The following is an 8,920-nucleotide window of genomic DNA, read 5'->3' as shown; positions in this document are numbered from 1 at the left end:
CTTTAACAGTGTAAAAAACCCAGTATGCATGAAATAGCATTTCACCCCCCCCCCCCCCCCTTTAACTAAATCAAGGTATACACACAATACCCACAAATAAACAAAACTTTGACCATGACAGCAGCAATGCATAATTGTGTAAAAAAAGCCTTTAAATAACTTGCATTCATGAAGAAGAAAACTCATCCATCAGTCCCTAAATAACTGTAAGACTTTCAGTTCCATGCGGAAAACGGTTTATTCTGTGAAGCCTGGAAACACTACTGTCAGGCCGATTATGAATGTCATTTTAGCTCAGCCACTGTTTTCAGTCTGTGTTCAAAGTCGTTTGGTGTACGGTGTCTAAAGAATTAAAAGACCAGCTTTAGCCAGGCGTGCGTCCTCACAAAGATTAGCCTATTTTATTATTTAGTTTTTTATATGGGCTTTATAATTTTTGTGACTGATGGCGGTGATTAACTGCACCTGTTTCCAAATCTGTAGGCCTATTAGTTTAAATAATGAAAAAGTAAATGAATAAATCACAAACATGACATTTCTGAATAAAATAATTGTGTCACAGGTCGGAGCGGACCACAGATGGCGTGAGTCTCGCCCCTCCCTAGGTTCCACCTCGAGGAGGTCCCAAGAACATCCCAATGACCAGACACACGAGAGAGAGTGAGTATAATTAAAACAAACTTTATTTAAATTATTTAAAAGGTGTGAAGGGAAGGGAAAAGGGAATCTAAAATCCACTCTCGGGGCCAGAGAGTATAGGTCCGAGTCGCTTCTGACTCTGTCACGGGGACTCTCAGGTAAGCCTGTAGGTAATTTGTGTCCTTTCCCTCACGTGACTCAACAGGGTTTTTCTCAGTAGTGCCTTTGTGTTTCTCCTGCAGGAGAACCGTCGGTGGGGCCCTTCCAGTCCCTGCACGCAGAGTAAAGAAGGTAAGTAATTCTGATGAATTGGGTGGGGTGCGTACCTAACGCCGTTCACCACGAGATTCTGGGTCCGTGGTTGGAAACGCCTAAAAGGTCCACAGGTAAGTATGCAGGTGAATATATTGGGGTCTTGGCCTTCGGTGTATAGGTAAGTATGCAAGAAAGATACACAATCCTTAACTTCGATTTTCGTCCAGGTAAACCCTACGGATGGAGTTTGCAGGTGAGTATGCAAGGGCGATGCACTGGTATTTCACTCTGGGCGTACAGGTAAGTGTGCAGAAGGACAACTGGGTCTTTACTTTGGACGTACAGGTGAGTATACAAGAGCAACTAGAGCTTGACTCTGGGCATACAAGTAAGTATACAAGGGCAATATGCTGGCTCCTAGCTGTGGGCGTACAGAAGGGCATACAAAGAGCAACTGGAGTTGGACTTCAGGCATGCAGGTAAGTTTACAAGGGCTATACACTGGCTCTTAGCGGTGGGCATACAGAGGGGTATACAGGGGCAACTGGAGCTTTGCTCTGGGCATGCAGGTGGGTATACAATGACAATACTGAATGGATACAACTCACAGACCCTCGAAGAGGTGGACGTCAGGCTTTAGCCCCTTTCAGCTCGGGAGTCTAGAGAAGGTGTATATGTCACGACAACTGTGGTCTTCTTCACCGGGGCAGACTTCCCAGACCAGACCAACACTCAACACGGTCACCTCCAACCGTGGAAACACTCCCACGACGACTCAGAGCCTCAAGCTCAGACCTGTAGGACTGGTAACAGACAGACAGAGTTCCTTCACAAATTTACTTAGCTTCAGTGAATATATGGAGAAAGCCTCAGCTGGTGCCACCACGCTGGGTGACTTCAGGTAGGTTTGTGCCACCGGGTATGTACCTCAGGAATGACTTGAACGCTTCCCTGTCCTCTCTTCCAGACAACGGACCAGAGATCTAGACAGGGGCGAACCTCTGAAAGCACTCCACAAACAGGTATTCATACACAAGGGCTACACAGCTGGATGTTCATATAGCAGCCAACACTTCTCTCAGTCGTCGTCCCCCACAATATGCACACTGTTCCTTACTTGCTATTGTTGACACGTCAACACTCGGTGGAGTAGGGGTCCAAAGCCACGAGCGAGCATGTATATAAAAGACGGTCATCTCACAACACCAGTGCACGTTCTTCTCCACAGGGTTTTCTCTCCCAGCCTAGAGGGTGATTACTGACAACATGACACAGCACGACACTGCTGACTTCAAGTGTACACACAGCAAAGAAAAGGACTCACCCACTGCACTCCACACACTCACAGTGAATTAGGGTCAAAACCACATAGGACCGGGGATTAGTTCCTGGACGTTGGGGGCACCGATGCAACAGACGGCCAGAGGAAACGTCAAAGCCACGACAAGGCACCAGACTCCTTTTTCGCTGGTTCCGGCTCACCCACCAATCCTGTTACGGTGGGGCCGCTCACACTGGTCACAACTCACAAGAGGTATATGGATATTCCACACTTGCAAAATAACTTTTGACTGATCTTTCCACTTCTCTTCCAGATAACCGACATCCGACACAACTGGCAGCATGATCTCCTTCCTGCAATCCTAGCAGATCTTCAATGTGTGTTAACTTCACATCACACAATGCATCTGAACACAATGCTCCAATAAAGATATTCGTATAGTCAGCCCTGTGTGTGTATCTCTCTTTGCCCAAGCTCCACAGTACACCATACACTCTCTCTCCAACTCTCTCCTCTGCTCCGTTGCACCCACAATAACTACTGGGAATCACCAACCACTTCCTGTGTTTCTGATGCCCTATTTATGTGTCTCCTCTTCACCGAATTGCCCAATCAGTGATTGCAGTGACACCCGTTCCCAATAACACGCCGATTTGGGTTTGCCAGCGTTCCCGGAAGTGGCGGTGTTTGCGATATATGGTCCGGGCGGGACTAATCTTCCTCATTTTTGGTTCCCCCCTGTCACAGTCGCTCCGCCACATCTGTATATACTTAGCTATATGTAATTTGGCAATTGTAATTAACATAGGCCTGTTATATTCTTTGTATTAGCCTATTAGGCCTATTATTTCTATTAAGTTAAATTAATATTAGGCTACAATTAATTTGTACCACAATAATTTAATAGCACCGCATATTGACAGATTAACATGAAATAGCCTAAATTTCTTCTCTCTTTCTTTTTTTCTTTTTTTATTTCCACAAGCATATGTTCAGGCCAGAGGGAGTAAATTAAAACATTTAGCTATATATACACCATTATCAGCATATGAGGCAGATTCGTCTCTCGTCATCTCTGAGAAAATGTGCCATTAATGCAGCATCAGATGGTGAAAGTGACATCAGTTTTTACTTTCACTTTCTAGTTATCCGAATGAGATTAAGAGTTTCACTGCATAACTCTTGCATCAACTATGCACGTTGGTTAGGTGATATCCATTGGCTTGCCTTCCTGGTTTTAAACAAATATTTACAATATTGCAACGTATAACCAACCCCCAAACCCACCCAATCTTGAGTTCGCGTTTGGCGGGCTGTGGATTTGCTCTATGCCACTGGACTCACCCAATTTTGCCCAGGCCCACCCAAAAATTACATTCTGGCTACGCCACTGGTGAGCCTCATAGTTTAGGTCTCCTCTTGTTTTAGAGAGTCATCATGCAGAGGTCTCTGCTTCTAGAACTCGGTCATCTACTGCAAGTGTCTTCAGGCCTCCTCTCACTACAGAGTGTTATGTTTATTGAGGCCTTCACTCATCTGAGCTCCTCTAGGACAGCATCTGTGAGCTGTAGGTGCTCTGTAAATCTTCTTTTTTTTCCAAAAATTACTGATCATTTTGCTAGATAAGACCCTTATTCATCAGCTGGGATCATGCAAAAAAGCCTTTGACCTCCAACTCGTTGGTTCCCATTGAAGTCCATTACATGGAGAAAAATCCTGGAATGTTTTCCTCAAAAACCTTAATTTTTTTTGTGACTGAAAACAGAAAGACATGAACAACTTGGATGACATTATTTTTGTTATTAGATATTTTTTAATTATTATTACTATTATTATTAATATATTTTTTTACTTTTCCTTTAAGGATGGATTCCAGTCAAAACGTTGTTGAAAAAAGTTGAAGGCTACTGCTTCCAATTATATTGGTCTACAGAAATTGAAAAGATTTTTATGAAAAAAAACTTTTTTTTTTTTTAAATATATATACATATATATCAAATTAATGCATTGCTGCTGAATTTTTATTTATTAGGCTAATTTGTAATAAATAAATACAAAAAAACAGTAGTTGAACAGTAGTGTTGTTCATAACCAAAGTTCACAATTCAAATAAATATCAACTAGGGCAATATCATTTAATGGTGTAAAATTAATCAGCTGAATCAAAATTAAACAATGTGGGTAAAAATGATGCAGCATTTTCTCAACAGTACCTAAACATTGTGACAGCACCTGGCCTTGACATTGATAATTGAATTCACATCTGTAGTCTAAATTAATAATGCTTCTGAAGTCTCAAGTCCCTGAGGTCATATTTAATACTTAAATCAGAGAGTCCATTTTAATGGTATTATAGAATGGTTTAGGGCAATACAATTTTAGTCTACAGCTATGCAAACACCAGAAGTCTCAGGGATAAAGTAGCAGGCTGTTACGGGCTCGCTCTCTGATAGATTTGTGTAGGTTAGCAGCTAACACCATGTCATCATCAGTGGGTGAAACAGTCTGCAATGTCTGGCAGGCAAAAACACCTTAGTGTGATAGAATATAGGATGCTGTCAGAATCTCCATTGACGGCATCCACAGAACCCAGTGAGACCACTAACCCCTAAATCCGCCCACTGCAAAGGTCACACAGTTTTGCACAGGCCGCTTCCACAATAGTGGATTGACAAGGCCGTCTTTCCTTAGACCTGCCCTGATTGAGCTGTCATCAGTCCGCCATTGTGTCGACTCCGGTGCAGGGGAAGACACAAACATCTCTGATGAAGCGACTGAGATGTTTTGTTGTTGGATATAATAATTAACATAACAGTCGTCATTTACTCCCGACATCTGAGCCACTGAAGACGCAGAGGATTAACATTACAATTGCTAGGAATGCACCGATCCCTGATCTGCCTAAATGAGTCTATGTTTGTGTGAATCATTTGTGATGGAGCTTAATCTACAGAAGAATAATATCAATTTATATTATGTGGGCATCTGATGACCCCTTTAAATGTGGGCTAACTGGCAGGATTTCACAATTAGAAAGATCAAAGGAGGGGAGTTAACTATGATACCATTGCTCAAGAGCTGATAAGAATAAGGAATATAAGTGGATGCCTGGACAGAACAGATTCAGATGTGGCCGCTGTCATCTTGGTTTTGTTGCTTTGTTCAATACAGTCTTATTTTTTTTACTTCTGGATCTCTGCTTCTTGAGCTTCATTCGCAATAGGACCTTTGCTCCAAAATTAGGTACCAGGATGAAATTCTCAGAGACTCTCATACTGGTGCAGTGGGCACATGCCCAGCCTCATTTGGCCAGAGCATGTTGGCAGTCTTTGGATGACGAAGTCATTAATACCATTGACTGGTCTTCACATTCCTCACTTCTGGGACATTATGTGTCGGAGCATCTGAAGCCGCCAATAGCAGCAGTGCTAGTGCAAGATGAGCATTTGTGGTTGCATTTTTTATTTTATTTTTTGGTGTGATTTTTAATCCAGCCATCAGTATTTAAACATATCCTCATTTCAACCTTTATATTTATGGAAGTATTTTTATTACAAAAATAATATATTGATTAATATAAAATGTCAATACCCACCTTCTTAAAAATAGTCTGGAAGAATCTTTGGGAACGTGGAGTGTGCTGGTGAGATAAGAGAGGAGGGAAGGGGAGATGGGTCTCTGGTTTCTTATCAGCCTTCAGAGCTGCCAAACATCACTGGGAACAACAACTGAAATGGAACTTTATAAGAGATGGATATTAACTGGATAGGATATTTAACCTTTCCGTATTAAATTTGATCTCACTACAGGCAGTGCATTTAAATAAAACAAACAAACAAACACAGTGAAACGCACACATACCTACACACACACATACACACACACACACATTATGTCTGTGTGTGTGTGTGCATGCGTGTCACTGTGTGAGACATATATATAATTAGTAGGCCTATTTGTTGCATATTTTGTTCATCTTAATGGTCCAACAAATATATGCTTCATTTAATTGATGCAAAATATAACTTATTTTATTCTCTACATAATTATAAATGTGACCTTCAATTATGATTTTTTTTTCTTCCTGAAGTGTTACTTTAGCTTTCTAATGTGGCATTTTCAGTGGCTGAAGTGCAGTGTTGACATTTACAATGATTGCCACAACAGCAGCATTTCAAATGTTAGAATTCTGATGTATTGCACAAACAATACTGTTTTTCAAATCTGTCAGATGTAAAAGGTCTAAATTCAAGAAGCAAGTTTCAATTGAAATCAAATACTTTGTGATTTTCAGTAATGGTGAGAATATATTTTTCCATCTAGAGGTCATTTCAAGTTTTTCAGCATTTTTAAATTGAAATCGAATAGCTGAAGATGCCATATGACTCACTTTGTTCAGGATGTCCAGAGAACGTCAGAAGTAAACTTTTACCCAGTTGGAGATAAGATGATGAGCAGGAATCCAGAACCCGAGGAGGATTGAAATGAAATGAGGCGTTCAAGTGTGCTGTGCGATATCTGTGCGGATCCGGCCTGACTGACAAGGGGCTGCGTTGAGTCTCAGCACTGATAGCGCCACATTGACATCTAGAGGAGGTGTATGGAAGTGCAGCGCCCTTGTGCAGGTGATTTTTGCAGCCTGGATCAGCGGCAAGAGGTCACAGCATGGTTTTTCGAGTGCCACGATTGTAGCACAGCACAATTGTAGTGTCACTTTCACTGCTTATTCTGAGCACCATGTTAGCCTTATTTTCAGGGGTCTGAGGAATTTGATACTATCAAAAGCTTGCTGCACAAAAATCCAGTAGTCTCAAAGCAGGTCTAGGAAATGAATGGATTTTCAGTAAGCTCAGTATTTATCTTCAACTCTACGGCTTTAATGTAGTTTGGTAATTCTTAGGAAACAGTGCCACATATGCCTTAAAATGTCAGAAAATTATTATTGCTTTTAAATAATTTTATGTTAAATGGCTATTACTTGCTTTTTTACAATTTCTCAAAAACCATCACATTAGCAGGAGTTAATATGCTGGAATAAACTGAATAGATTATTGTGTAAATTCCAGTATTATATCAACCAAAATTGTTGTGCTCTGTAATAAATTCACATTTTAATTTAAAGAATAATAACCCATTTCTTTTTCAAAACATGCTTTGAAATCCCAATGCATTCAAATTTTGAGAGAGTTGAATGTTACAGGGTTGAAGTGCAAAAATATTTTTCATAACAGCCTTAACTTACTTACTCAGTTTTATTTTCCATACTGTAATAAAATATATTTTATTTCACTGAAAGTTTCACTTTTTATTAATATAGTTATGTTTCATTGTTTTTCATTCTATTGTAGCAGCTGTTTCTCCATCATTAATTGTAAAGCCATTTTCCAATCTCTCTCTTGACCTGACATATTAAAAGTGCAAAATGATCATGAGTTCATTTTACACTTAAAATATTTGCTTCTCCTTTGACTACACTAAATATGTGTTGGAGGTTGGGGTGTAGAGGTGTTGGAACGGTATTTGTTCCAGATTTATTTGTAATTATAGTTTAGTGTTCTGAAATGCTAAAAGTTCATCCATGCTGTGTCCGTGACATTTGAGACTGAGATTTCTTTCCTCTGCCATGAAATGAGTTTAGTCCCGCATGAGCAACACTGACAAAGAAATACTGGCTAATTATTTAACTGGAGGAATGTACCTTCAGGGAACGTTGGCCAGAATCTTGTCTTCTCCTCAGTAGAAAAATGACTGCATTGCTGATAATGTTAATTGGTCAATTTTAAATGAATGGTTGCTGCTGGAATCAAATTGCCACAATTTTCCATTAGCCATTGTTGAAATTCATCTACCTTGGCAGTTTGTAATGTTATACATTGGTCCATAGTTATTTGTCAGAAGGCAGAAGCAACATGCCTCCAATATTAATTTATAAAGCTTGTACCCTCTACTAAATGTCAGCACAAATAAAATGTCTTCATTGTTTATTCGCTAAACTTTATTACTGTGCTGTCCATCGAGTTTATATTACTTTAGGGCTTCTGATGTGGAGTCATTGGTTCATTTGTGTTTAAGAAGTTTTAAAGGTTTTATTTGTTTCCCTGTTGCCTGAGCCGCTTTACTGAGATGTGTCTCCATCAGAGATTATCAATACATATATGCATTCACAGAAGTAAAGGAAAAATAGGGGTGGGGGGTTGGAATAAAATAAAAAAGTCACTTGTGAGCAAGTGTTTTTTTTTTTTTTTTCTTTCTTTTTTTTTTATGAAACAAGGTTTAATGCTGAATGATTGAAAAAGTCTCAGGTTACTTATGTTACCATGGTTTTAGACCATACGGGTCACTATGGGGAATGCCTTGTTGTGACCCGTTTTTGAAGCATACATCGAAAAACACCAACAACACATTGTCCAGAGACAGCCGTTGAAATCACTAATGGTGTGACTATAGTATAAATAGGCGCCCATTGAACACATCATCCATTTCTTTATCTGAAGCTTGCATCCGAAGCATGGCAGAAAGCTAGCGGATGCAGTATCTTGTTTCCTACTCAGGGATCTATGATTACGTGTGTAACCTGGGACATTCCCTTTCAATGGAACTTCAAACTGCGTCCTCTAGGGGTTGCTATGGGGAATGGTATACCCATGCCACCATGCTGAGGGGAGTGCAGGCCAGTACCATGGTGAGCACTAATTACCAAATCTACTATTTCCATGGGAGTTGCCCCTGGGACGTTACACGACT

General features: G+C 40.3%; 1 long non-coding RNA gene across 1 annotated transcript; it reads right to left on the bottom strand.

Moving 5' to 3' along the window:
* Positions 1-699: 699 nt before the first annotated feature.
* Positions 700-6,701, bottom strand: LOC113060045 (uncharacterized). Its single transcript, XR_003278182.1, has 3 exons — positions 6,567-6,701; positions 5,772-5,915; positions 700-910 (listed from the first exon to the last, which is right to left on the bottom strand). It is a non-coding gene; the product is annotated as an uncharacterized LOC113060045 (long non-coding RNA).
* Between the last annotated feature and the right edge of the window lie 2,219 nt (positions 6,702-8,920).

The sequence above is a fragment of the Carassius auratus genome, chromosome 41 (assembly GCF_003368295.1).
Source record: "Carassius auratus strain Wakin chromosome 41, ASM336829v1, whole genome shotgun sequence".
NCBI classification, from domain to species: domain Eukaryota; kingdom Metazoa; phylum Chordata; class Actinopteri; order Cypriniformes; family Cyprinidae; genus Carassius; species Carassius auratus.
The sequence above is the reverse complement of the archived record's forward strand: the minus strand, read 5'-3'. Positions and strand labels throughout refer to the sequence as shown.